The 13,259-nt window shown below is 37.1% G+C and overlaps 1 protein-coding gene across 2 annotated transcripts in view; it reads right to left on the bottom strand.

Moving 5' to 3' along the window:
* HRH2 (histamine receptor H2) overlaps positions 1-13,259 on the bottom strand; it is a 977,625-nt gene that overhangs the window by 128,225 nt on the left and 836,141 nt on the right. The window lies entirely within an intron of this gene.

Genomic DNA, 13,259 nt, shown 5'->3' with positions numbered 1-13,259 from the left:
CCTCAGCACCTATCCTACCCTAACGAAGGCTGCCTGCAGTCACCGCAGAAGGTACTTGCCTGAGGAGCTACCCGCAAATTGCCGTAGTACTCATGGACACCGCATGCACACCACGGTTTTCTTCCACCTAAACAAATACATCATATGAACCACTTTTTCGCTCACCCACCCTTTCCAGCCCCTCTTCCCACAACCAGATGCTGCAAAGCATGTTTCCAAGCCCCTTTCGCCGCCGCACTGTCCTCGGATACAACATGGCGGGCATTACCGAAAGTTATGACGCACATCATACTTCCCTCCAGCCAACCACCAGGCACATCGTATGTCCGTGGACATCACGCCGCCCTCCGGGCCAATCGAAGGTATGACCGCGGAGCGTACAGGGAAATGGGACACGGAGCAGAGCCAGATATCACTAATTTTGTGTGACCTACATTTTACCTGTTTTTTAAAAAAACTATTGGGTGGATTTTTACCAAATTTACAAAAGCAGGCTTTCGGGACCAAGCCGCCGCTACTGCCACAAATTTGGTGAAAATCCTTACAGCGGTTTAGGCTGTACATGTGTGCAAAGTTTTTCTCCATGTAGTCTTTGGGAAAACATTTTTGGCCCCCCATATAACTTTACCCCCCCACACGAAACCTCACCAAACTTGCCAGGAAAATTCAGGGCAATCTATATACTTTCTTTGCAAACATTGTTGAGGATTCCTCCAGGGGAAGCGAAGGTATAAACTGCCCAAAAAGTGGTCTTCCTATGGGTTTAGCAACTTAACCATAACTACACGGGCTGTGTAATATATGTTTAAGTAAACTTTTTTTAATGTTATAGATTTAAACATTGTCATGTTTTGAAGTGCAAGAGGAATTTGCATATGCCCTTAGTGGAGTATAGTGCAGCAGTACAGTGGATGGAACATCATAAGAGAATATAAGTACTTATTCTTAAAGGAAAGTGGACCCAGATGAGTATAAGTGAAAGTTAATGAGGGATACAGTTGTTTTAACCTGATAGCATTTCTCCTAAATAGAGCGTAGCATTTGTAGGTAATGGTTTATATATATATATATACTTTGTTAAAGGGACGTTATGGTTCCAAGTAAAACCGAAAACCCCCTGAAATTCGCCAGTTATGGTAAGCTAAGCAACCATAACTCGCGCCCCCACCGTGCACTGCTAAGACTAACACCCACGACATCACTGATGACATCACATGTGCATTTACTTTTCATGAAATGTCTGCACAAGGGATTCTTATTATAATGCTGAGAAAAAAGTGTCAAAGATCATTGGAATAAATATCAAGAGCTAATTAGTGCATTAAGCAATGCATTGATATAAATAGCATTCTATTATGAAGTTCTATCCAGTATACTAAGGTACTCATGCAGAAACATAGGCATTGTGTGCAGCGTACATGATAAAGGTATAATATTCATAATGTTGATATGTTGAATAATGAAATGATAACTGTTTTCTTATTAGAGTTATGTGTACTGTGAAATACGTAATAAGTAGCTAATAAAACCCACATATAACATAATTGCATTATTACAGACAAAACACAAAGACAAATACAAATATGGGTATATACAGGGAAAGTGAAGTAAGCAAAAAAAGCAGAAGTAGTAGCAGAAGCAATTCATAACCTAACTGATTATCTTTATGCAAATAAAAGATTGCTCTGTTTCAAAGCTGCTATTCACCATATGTACATGTATCACATGATGTGACTGGACCCTAAGGAAAGTAGTGTGAGTACAATGTATACAAATATGAGCATATACAGGTAAAATACAGTAATAAAAAAAAAAACAACAGAACTATCAGAAAGTGTTGATAACTGATTATCTTCATGCACAGAAATGATTTCTGTTTTTCAAGCTTGTGCCTTCCCATATATATATATATATATATATATATATATATATATATATATATATATATATATATATATATATATATATGTTTCATATGATATGACTGGTGTCTAAGGGAATTACCGTAAGAACATACTTGAATGATAAGTCTACAAATATAGTATGTTTGTAATTGTTAGTTCCTGACTGTTACTGAAGAAAGCCATGTGGCCTTGATATGTCAGTAAAGGACATTAGTGATGTCATTTTTGATGTTGTGGGTGTTAGTCTTAGCAGTGCACGGTGGTGGCGCGACTTATGGTTGCTTAGCTTACCATAACTGGCGAATATCAGGGGTTTTTCAGCTTTACTTGGAACCATAACGTCCCTTTAACAATGTTTTTTCACTGAATTTCATATGTTTTTAGTAGCGCAACTTAACAATAATAACTCTGACTTTATGTACAAGTGCCACAGAACATACTGAACCCCCTCTACTGAAGTTGATGTCCGCAAACTCTTTTAATGTCCGCGGACATGTTCGGACAACAGCACCACTACCCAAAAATCTGGGGGGTATGTTTAATTGTTATATCATAACATATGAACATTTTACGAATTCACAAACCAGCACACATACACATTATATATAGTAATAAATAAGAATTAAAACCCATATATATAACACAATAAACATTCATTTAAATACAATATGTTCTAAAATGGAATATACCAAAAGAAGAAAGATAGGCTTCCAACATGATTACCTTACAGAAACTCCAAAACTAAGAGCAACAGCAGATCTACAGACCACTCAGAACACACCTTACCTGAAATAGTAAGTGTATTGCATTTTACTCATATATTTGTAAACTTTCTGTATTAGATACAAAAAATGATGTTATGTTTTTTTTCTCACAGAAATGTCTAGTACTCTGGAGTGGCTAGAGGAGCATTTCCCACGTGAGGAAATGTCAGAAGATAGTGAATCTAATGGTAGACACTTTACTATATGAACCAACTAATTAATATTATTTTATATATATTTAACATATATATTTTCTTTTGTACAGACCATACAAAAATTGAAAATACTAAAGAAAAAGCAGTATTGGATAAGACTCTTCAGCACATAGAAGAAAAAATGGACCTACTCTTGGCAAATTTTAATAATTTAAAAAACTTTGTGGAGGATCACTTCAAACAAACAACTACATACCATTGACCCACATGTACCTGTTCTCCCTCACCATATCCCAGTCAATTATCCCCAAACCCTCTCCATTAACCAAAACGTTTTGATGAGACTTCCATCCCTTCTTCACCTCATATAAATCCTATTGAAACCACCAATTCTCCTGTCTTTGTTTCAGTTTCTGCCTCACCTTCTCTGTCATAAATTTAAGCTACATGTAAAATAAAGTAAAATTATTATATTGTGTCCTAATTCATTTCTTGTTTTTTTTTTTTAAAGCAGAGCAGGTGTCCACGGACAGCGCGGGTGTCCGGAATGTCTGTGAAGAAACGAAAAGGTAGGTGTCCTAAGATAACTATATCTGTCCGTACTGTTCGCTAGCAAGTTGAAACTGTTCTAAGAACACACGCAGTGTCCTGAAATGTTCGTAAAGAAACAAAATGGGGGTGTCCTGAGGACGATATGCCTGTCCGTATTGTTCGCAGGCAAGTTGAAACTGTTCTAAGAACACAGGCTGTTTCCTGAAATGTTCGTCAATGGACGAAAATGTGGTGTCCTGAGGACACTGTCCGTATTGTTTGCTGGCAAGATGAAAGTGTTCTTAGAACACATTATGTGTCCTGGGATGTTCGTAAATAAACAAAATGGGGGTGTCCTGAGGACGCTATGCCTGTCCGTATTGTTTGTAGGCAAGTTGAAACTGTTCTAAGAATACAGGCTGTGTCCTAAAATGTTTGTAAAGAAACAAAATAGGGATGTTCTGAGGACACTATACCTGCCCTTACTGTTCGTAGACAGGTTGGATCTGTTCTAAGAACACATCAAGTGTCCCGGGATGTTCGTAAATAAACAAAATGGGGGTGTCCTGAGGACGCTATGTCTGTCCGTATTGTTCGCAGGCAAGGTGAAACTGTTCTAAGAACACAGGCTGTGTCCTAAAATGTTCATAAATAAACGAAATGGGGTGTTCTGAGGACGCTATGCCTGTCCGTACTGTTCGTAGGTAGGTTGCAACTGTTCTAAGAACACATCAAGTGTCACGGGATGTTCGTAAATAAAGAAAATGGAGGTGTCCTGAGGACGCTATGCCTGTCCGTATTGTTTGCAGGCAAGTTGAAACTGTTCTAAGAACAAACGCCTGTCCGTAACTGTTCGTTTCACTTGTGATGCACTTTTAATCACTTCAGGACCCGAACAATGTCCATAGAACACCAACGCGCATGCGCAAAACAGTTTCAGTGCATTTGGTGTCCTGCGGACACCGCTCCCTTTGCGAAAATGTTCACGAACCTATCATGTGACCGCGCCCACGATCAGCGTATGTTCTGATTGCAAACACTGTCGTGTCCCCGAACAACTTAAAACTACATTTTCAAGTAATCTACAATATTTTCCAATAAAAACTCACCATAGAACAAGTCCCACATAGTAAACCTACATACTTTTTGTGACTTTTTGAACCCTTTTTTCTGTTAGCTCTGTCTGCGGACAGTGCGCATGTCCGTGAACCACGCACAAGCACCCCTATAAAAGACCACACCCTAGAGCTCATTCTCATTGTGTTTCTGGCTATCCTACAGAGCACAGTGAATTTTGCTGCCAATTTGCGGATTTTCAACACCAAGCTGATGGCTTCCATGGCTCCACTCATGCCACCTGGTGCTGCACCTGCCTCAGCACCACCCCCACCCCCTCCACCACCACCACCTCCCCAAGGACCTGAAGAGGGGAACAGGAGTGAGGATGCACAGGAGGATGAAGAGGATGACGAGAATGAGGTAGTGGAAGTCCCTACTACCAGCACTCGGCGTGAGTCTTGGGTGTGGCGGTTATTTACCATTTGTGGTAATGTTCCTAAGGCGCGAGCGAACCAAGCCACCTGCAACAAGTGCAAAATGGTACTCATTTGAGGGAGGCATGGTTCATACAGCTTTGGGACAATTGCCATGAAGCGACACCTAAAGTCATTCCAATCTGGGGCCATTCGCAAGGTTGTACCTTGCGAGGAGCGTATCAGGTTGACTTCCTCTACTTCATCCTCTGTTTCCGATCCTGTCATCACAAGGACCACCTCTGTGGGACAGCGTATTCCTCAAGCTGCCTCACAGGCCATACGCAATACTGATGACCCTTACCTTTCGAGGGTCACAGTTGTGTGTATGTACTGCGATGCAGTACTGTGCAGGGAGGAGAGACTTCGTAGTGCTTTTGAGACTATCGTCTCAGAGCACGAGAAGATCTGCTCACTACCCAAATAAAACCCACTCTACATCTTCCTCTCTCAGCTCGCCCTTTCTTATCCCCGTGGTTGGTTTCCCCCCCTTACCCTCCTTTCCCCTCCTCTCCTAGTGTGTCTTGTATAAAAAAACAAAAAAATTATAAAACAACAAAAATAAAAAAAGGCTCTTTTCAGAGCCGCCTTTCACAGTTAAAAAATAGAAGTGAAAATAAGTGAAGCAGGTCCCGGTGTATTTTTTAGAAGTCCGCGGACATCTAAACATTTTGGGGTGCTACCCTATCATAACCATTGCAGTTTTATCTGGGAGGAAGTGGTGGCTCTGAAAAGAGCCTTTTTGTGGTGTTTGTTTGTGTTTGAAAAAATTGAAATGCTCAACACCTACTATAAAATGGATGCTGTAATTCCAAAAAAGGTCACAATGCATTTTGTACATTTCTCCAAAAAATCTGATTGCCAGCATAAGTAAGATGGACTCCATCTCTGTGAAAAATGTATGTACTACGAAATATAATATTTTCATTGTGAAAAGAGGACATACCAAAATCTCTTAGAAAGGCACAAACAGCCTTATTGACATTGCGCCTTGCTTTCTCCATTTGTGGACCAAATGAAGGAGAACGAAGCCACATTTGTCTCTGCGCAATGAAAAAATTATGTGAGAATTTGGAAACATGTCCATGACATTCCCAAGTCCTTCTTTCATTGCAATTTGCAAAGAAACTCTAGACACATGTCCTAAACTGTTCCCTCCACAATGAATTACAATTATGTGAGGATGTTGCTCTGTCTTCAAAGTAGCACAGAAGGAAACAAGCCAACCACTTCATTCCACGTACTCCATGCCAGTGCACTTCCACATGTGGGGATCCAAGATCTACAGCTACTCCACAGCTTTCTGCATGCAACTTCAACCAATGTATCCACGAGTCTCCCAAAATCTGAACACTCTGTTTTCTGAAACACACAGCCATAGCTATCTGTTCTTCTCTCAGGAAAAAGTGTATCTGAGAAACTCTCTCCTGGCACAACACACCCACTAAACTTTACTGACCAATCCTTTCTCTGCTCATTCTCATTTTCATGGCTCCCCAACCCAAAAATCCCCAGATGTAACTCCCGATGTCGCGAACTACCGCCATGTCCGCAGACATATCGTAACATGAACAGCCCTTCTATCATTTCCACTTCACTCTCTCTGCCATTCCCTCATTGGATGTAGCTAAGAAGTCACATGAAAATGCACCAATCACATTGAAGACCTCTACATCTAACTGCATCACCATAGATCAGCACTGCAAATGTACTGTGAATCTCTCTGAGTACAAGTGTCATATCATTGGCAAGCACCATCTACCAGAAATACTGTACAAGTCTCCAAGATTTCTACTTGCAGCTCCATGCATATCCATATGCATGAACACAAACTTCAGGTATGCATATTTTCTGTACGGTAGATGAACACATTTTCAAACAGACTTTTAGCTTGTGTAATCTGTAAAATGAATTTACTGTATTTTTTTCAATTTCCTAAAATCAACTATCACTTATAAACCTTTATACTATTTACTTTCTTTATACACACACTCAAATCATGTTAAACTAACATTTTTTAAATGAAATATATAGACTACATATATTCAAACAAAATTGCATGCAAGCACATTCTATGTTTAAATCTTTTAAAAAAAATACTTGTACAATTTCATATGTTTTTGTTTTTATTTACTTATTTACTTAGTTACTTTAATTTAGACATGACATTGAGGCGCTATTACCTAGAACAGCTTAGTTACAGAAATAGTGGTATTCACTGGTATATTATAAATTTCACAAGACATAGTAAAGATATTTTTTGCTACATTTAATCATTCAATACAATTTGTTCATTAAGAACATATCATATGTACTGAACTGATGCAATGTATCTTATGTAAATAAATTAGTTTAATGGTTTTAAAGAAGGCGCTGAGGATTTCAATTAAAAAAATCAATATCTAAATTAAAGACAGCGCTATATACAAACAAAGTTACTCATTTGAAGCTTTTACAATTGCAGTGAAGACCAGTCTCCTGAAAAGAAACAGCCAAATTCGAAGAACAAAGAAGAACTAAGAAGTTACCTGTTAATTTAAGAAAAAAAGTAAGTAGAGTATCACCATAATATTTGTATTATTACTCAAACATACTGTAAGGTTAATATAAGCTATTTCTGTGCCTAAAAATAGAGATTGTGTACCATTTTGTCCAAAAATCTCCATGTCTTAAACAGCGATTTACAGCCAGAATAGGCCACAAATTCCTATTTTTGGACCCACAAATTACCCAACTGAACCGCTACAATTTTCATATTATAGAACAAACAACTGTTTTAATTGTATACATTAGATTTACTATTTGTACTTTTGCACACCACTAGCTTACTTTTTTCGTCATCTGACCCCAGTTTAGTAACTTCAAGAATACCTATCCCTACTAGTTGTAATTCCCAATGCAGAATCACACACCATTACATACATCTTTATCATCTTACTCAAACACTCATGCACACAGCACACATACATTGCAGAACGCCCCAACCCATACCTTCTTTATTTTTTTCAACAGACCCTAAAGAATGCCTACGAAAAGTCAAGTCCGTAGAAAGCAACGCAAATGTATGGCAAATGAAAATAAAAGTGTCGAACATAAGCATCCATCTCTAGCAGAATTTGTAAAAAAAAGTTGAAACAAAACAGCTAATACAGTCATTTAGTGAAACACAAGAAGTTTCAAGTACAAAAACTTTGCCTCCTCTATCAAAATGTAAAACAAACCAAAAAATAATTAACAGAAAATCAGCTATCACTACAGATAAAACTACTTCTTTAAATTTTAATATAGTGCAAAGTAAGCATACCAAGAAAAGTATTTTAGCCAAAATGTACCGTCACAAAGTCCTTCAAAATATTATAAAAACAGGAGAGAAATCAGGTTCAATGCTTAAAATCTCTCGTAGGAAATGAATCTTAGAAGCGTTGATGGACAGTGCAATTCTTCTCAAAAGAAAGTTATTCATTTAACTGTTAAACAAAATGAAACCACTAACAAAACTAATAACTAAATTACAAAAAAGACTTCTCAATATGCGAAATGTCAACATAAAGAACTTCTTAAGTATCTGCGGAGGTGAATGGAATCACACTACGAGCACAGAACCATATTTTAATGAAGAAGCATACAAACAAAAGCAAACAAATACAATTGCCATACATAGCAGTGGTCGAGGTTATGAAAAAGTGAATAATACCATAATGGAACAAGAAGTACTCCTTACAAAAATATGCCCTGAAAACTTAGCATTACCCCTCCTTTCAACTGAATCAGAACATCTAGTGTACAAATGGCCATGCACGTCAATGTGTAACATTCCCAAACAATGTTTCAAATCTTTACGCCAATTCCTCAATAAATATGTAAAAAGCAAAGACAAAATCAAAATTAAATTACTGCAAAATATGGATACCTGTCCAGTGCGCAAGTACACAGGACTGCAAGGACATTCATTGGCCTGCATTACAGGACCTACTTGGAAAACCACTTTCCATGATATCAAAAGGATATCAACACATCATTCAACTATAAGAAATCTAGTCTATAAACTGTACTATGCTAAAAGTCCTGCTTTAGCACTAGCAAAGTTAAATAACATCCTTCTACATGGTATAGCGAAAGACCTACTTGAAGAAATTGACTATATCCAGAAAAAATATTTTGGAAGTGAAAGCCATTTACAGAATGAAATAGCTTTAAACCAATTAAGCAACAATTCTACACATGGCAACCTTTTGCTAAACACATACAAAAAAGAAATACTAAAATGTAAAAGTACATCAGCTGAAGTACCAAACCATGTATGTGTATGTTGCCGTAGAACTTTTTATAAAAGTAACACAAAAACTGTAGACCTATCATACAAAATAGCAGACAATGAAGATTCTAAATGGTTTGAATTAGCTCTCTACCTTGTAGCAGAAAACAAATACGAAATGACTGAGAACTTAATACTTTGCAGTTACTGCACTACAAAACTTGACAACAACCAAACTCCTTCACGTGCTATCACAAATAATTTGGAATTATACCCAGTACCAAAGCCCCTACAACAACTTAATGTATATGAGAACATCATAATTCAAACAGTACACCCATTTCAAGCAATAATACGCCTTCAACCAAAAACAGCAAAATTACCTCCCTCTGAATTGGTAAAAGGCATTTGTGGAAAAGTAGTTTATTTACCATTAGATCTAAAAGAAAATGTGCATACTCTAGGAGTGCAACGTCCAATGCAGCAATCTTTAATTATCTTAGTAAATGGAGTACCTACAAAAGACAAAAAAATATGGCAACAGCTTGTAGATTTACATAAAGTTAGACAAGCCTTCCAATATCTTAAAGAGAACAATGAATATTACAAAGAAATTAATATTGAAGAACACGTGAAAGATACAACTGAAATAATTCAAGAAACACAAGAAGCTGGTCAATTTGAGCTACTGGATCCTGCTACAATATCAAATACTTTAGACCATTATACAATTCATCCTTTGCACTCTAATGACACCGTAGAAGATGTACTGGAAACGTACCAAATGCGTCAAACAAAAGGATCGCCAATCAGCATATGGGAAAAAAGTATAGAAGCACGTGCTTTTCCTCTACTCTTTCCTACTGGCAAAGGAGGAAGGTATGATAATAGACCTATTCAAATATCTGCTTCAGAATACCGCTCATTACGGATGTATTCTGAAGATCCCAGATTTAGACAAAATGTGGAATACATGTTTCACCTACTCTTTGAAAGTGAACTAGCAACTTTATGTTACGGAGTTGCACACATATTAAAATCAGGATCACACTTTCAAAATATGACAGCTACACCACTATTAGAAAAAGTGCAACAAAAGGATGTGGTTTTACAATCAAATATTACAAATCTATTAGCAAATATGCGTGGTACTAAAGAGTACTGGTTTCAACGTCATGGAGATGTACGTTGTATGATCAGAAACCTTGGCCCGCCCACTTGGTTTGTTACATTAAGTTGTGCAGAATATGCATGGGAAGATTTACATGATTTCCTACGCATATCAAATAAAAACAAAACAAACATAGATATTCCAACACCTGGAGAACTTTGTTCTTTGGATTCTGTTAATGTTTCAAGATATTTTCACCATTGCTTCATTGCTATGCTACATTTTATTTGTAATAAAACTGTTCCTCCCCTTGGAGAAGTGCAACACTTCTTTTGGAGAAAAGAATACCAAGCCAGAGGAGCATGACATATCCACATGCTTTTATGGATTAAAGATGCTCCTAAATTTGGTCAAGACAGTGATGCCACTGTTTTACAGTTTATTGAAAAATATGGCACTTGTGCAATTCCATCAGAAGGCACAAATAGTGATCTTCATGCACAAATTTTACAATTTCAAAGACACAAATGTGGAAAATATTGTTGTTGCAAATACAAAAACAAAGGGAAATACTACACCAAATGCCGATTTGGTTTCCCTAGACCAGTTACAAATACAGGTCAAGTGAACAACCTCATGTCTTCAGTTAGACATAGTGTTAAAGGTAAGTCACCAAAAAATACATATTACATAAAAAGAAAAGAAGAAGAAAAATATATCAATGATTATAATGCAATAATTGCCCACTTATGGAATGCAAACATAGATGTGCAGTACATTGCATACAATTCTACTGCAGTTGCACAATATGTCACAGCACACTTAACTAAAGCAGAAAAGACAGAGCTCCAAGACCTCTGGAATGACCTGTCATCAGATAAAACAGTGTCTCAGAAATTATACAGCTTGGGCATAATAAATGCTCACCCATAGAGAATGTGGATCATATGAAGCAGCTGATCGTTTAACTGGTACTGCATTGTATAGTAAATCTGAAAATATAGTATGGCTAAGTCTTGGTCCAGCTAAATCTGGAAAAAGAGTTCTAAAATAATATGAAGATATAGAAACAATAGCCAAACGTGATCCCAAAAGCCAAGACATTTTAAAAAAACAATGTATTGGACACATACTATCCAAACAGAAGTAATAGTTTTGAAAACATGTGTCTATACCACATAGCCCAAAACTACACATACAAAAATAATATGAAACCTGATGAAAAAAAAGATAAATATAGAGTGACAAACTGTGAAGGCAGCTTAGTTAAACTCACTAAACCAAATTTAATTAATCATATCAAATTGTCATTAAAGACTCCTCAACATAAAGAAGTATATTACATGTCCCTGCTACAACTCTTCAAACCATGGAGAAAAGAAGAATAAATACTAGATAACTATGATTCATATGAGGATGCTTTCAAAGCAAATGAAAGCACCATAATTGATGTAAACTTTACACAGTACAAAACAATGTTGCACAATGAATAGCAACATGAAGAAGAACTCCAAGCCCAACTAGATAAGGACACTCCTTACAGTAGTCAACCTTCTGTAACAGGAAGCCAAGAACCACTGGGAGAACCACTAATAATAAATGAGGCAGAATTAGCTATGATAGAAGTAGAAAACACCATGTGTCAGTATGAAGATAAAGACAACTTAACTATACTACAATCAAAACTAAACAATGAGCAATGTAGCATTTTTCAAGAAGTAACAAAACAAATTGCACATGGTGTAAAACATGAACATAAAGAATGTTCCTGCCATAATTATAAACCTATACTACTGTACGCCAGTGGTGAAGCTGGTTCTTGCAAAACATTCCTAATCAAAATCATTAGTAAGTTCCTTCAACAATTGACAAACAACAAACTGTCAGCTGTTGTCACTGCCCCCACAGGTTTAGCTGCCTACAACATAGGTGGTGTTACATTACACCGATTACTACTATTACCAGTAAAACACCAGAACAAATTAGACTATTACAAACTTTCTGCAGAAGCTGCAATGGAATTACGCAGAGTATTGAAACAAATGAAAATGCTACTAATAGATGAAGTGAGCATGGTCTCCAACCTGATGTTAGCTTTGATTCACCTCAGATTACAAGAAGTACTCAAAACAGACTATGAAGAGCTCTTTGCAGGAAAACACATTATTGTTTTCAGAGATCTTCAATTGACACAAGTAAAAGGTGAGCCTATTTTTTAAACATTAGGACACAAACTCTGCCGTAAAACTGTTGGCAGCATTGGAAATGTCAACCTTTGGCAACATTTCCAATACAGAGAATTAACTGAAAACATGCGGCAATCTGCAGATCTCACTTATGCCAACATTTTAAAAAGTATCAGAGTTGGTATACTTTCTAAAGAAGCGGAAGCAATATTGAAAATCCGGCACATTAATGCACTTTATGGCGATAATGCATGTGCTACAGATGTTATGGAACAATTAGCCCACAAAAATGTCAATTGTATGGCCTTAATGCCAACTCTTGCAAGCTATTTCAAATTCAATGAAATCATGCTAAGTAAAGAAATGCAACCAATCAGGGAAATTAGCGCCACAGACAAACTAGATGTACATGGTATGACACTACCCATGTGTGACCAAGCCACAACAAGACTAAATAGTTTAGAAAAATCAATCTCAAACACAGCAGGCTTAGAAAAGATTTTAAAATTATCCTTAATTTGCAGAGTAATGCTTAAACGTAACCTTGACGTGGACCAAGGACTAGTTAATGGAGCACTGGGTACAGTTGTTGGCTTTCAAACATACCCACGCGACAACAAAATTCAGTTTGTCAATATACTCTTTGACAAACTTTCAGAAGTAAAAAGGAAAGGACGCTCAACAGCTAGATTCCTTCTCTTCAAAGATATGTATGTACGCAGAGAACAATTTTCTCTAACTCTTGCATACGCAGTCACGATTCATAAATCACAAGGTCTTACCCTAGACAAAGCAATGATAGATATTGGTAACACAGTCTT

The sequence above is a fragment of the Ambystoma mexicanum genome, chromosome 3p (assembly GCF_040938575.1).
Source record: "Ambystoma mexicanum isolate Mex_15411 chromosome 3p, UKY_AmexF1_1, whole genome shotgun sequence".
In the NCBI taxonomy this organism is placed as follows: Eukaryota; Metazoa; Chordata; class Amphibia; order Caudata; family Ambystomatidae; genus Ambystoma; species Ambystoma mexicanum.
This window is presented reverse-complemented; position numbering and strand designations above follow the sequence as displayed.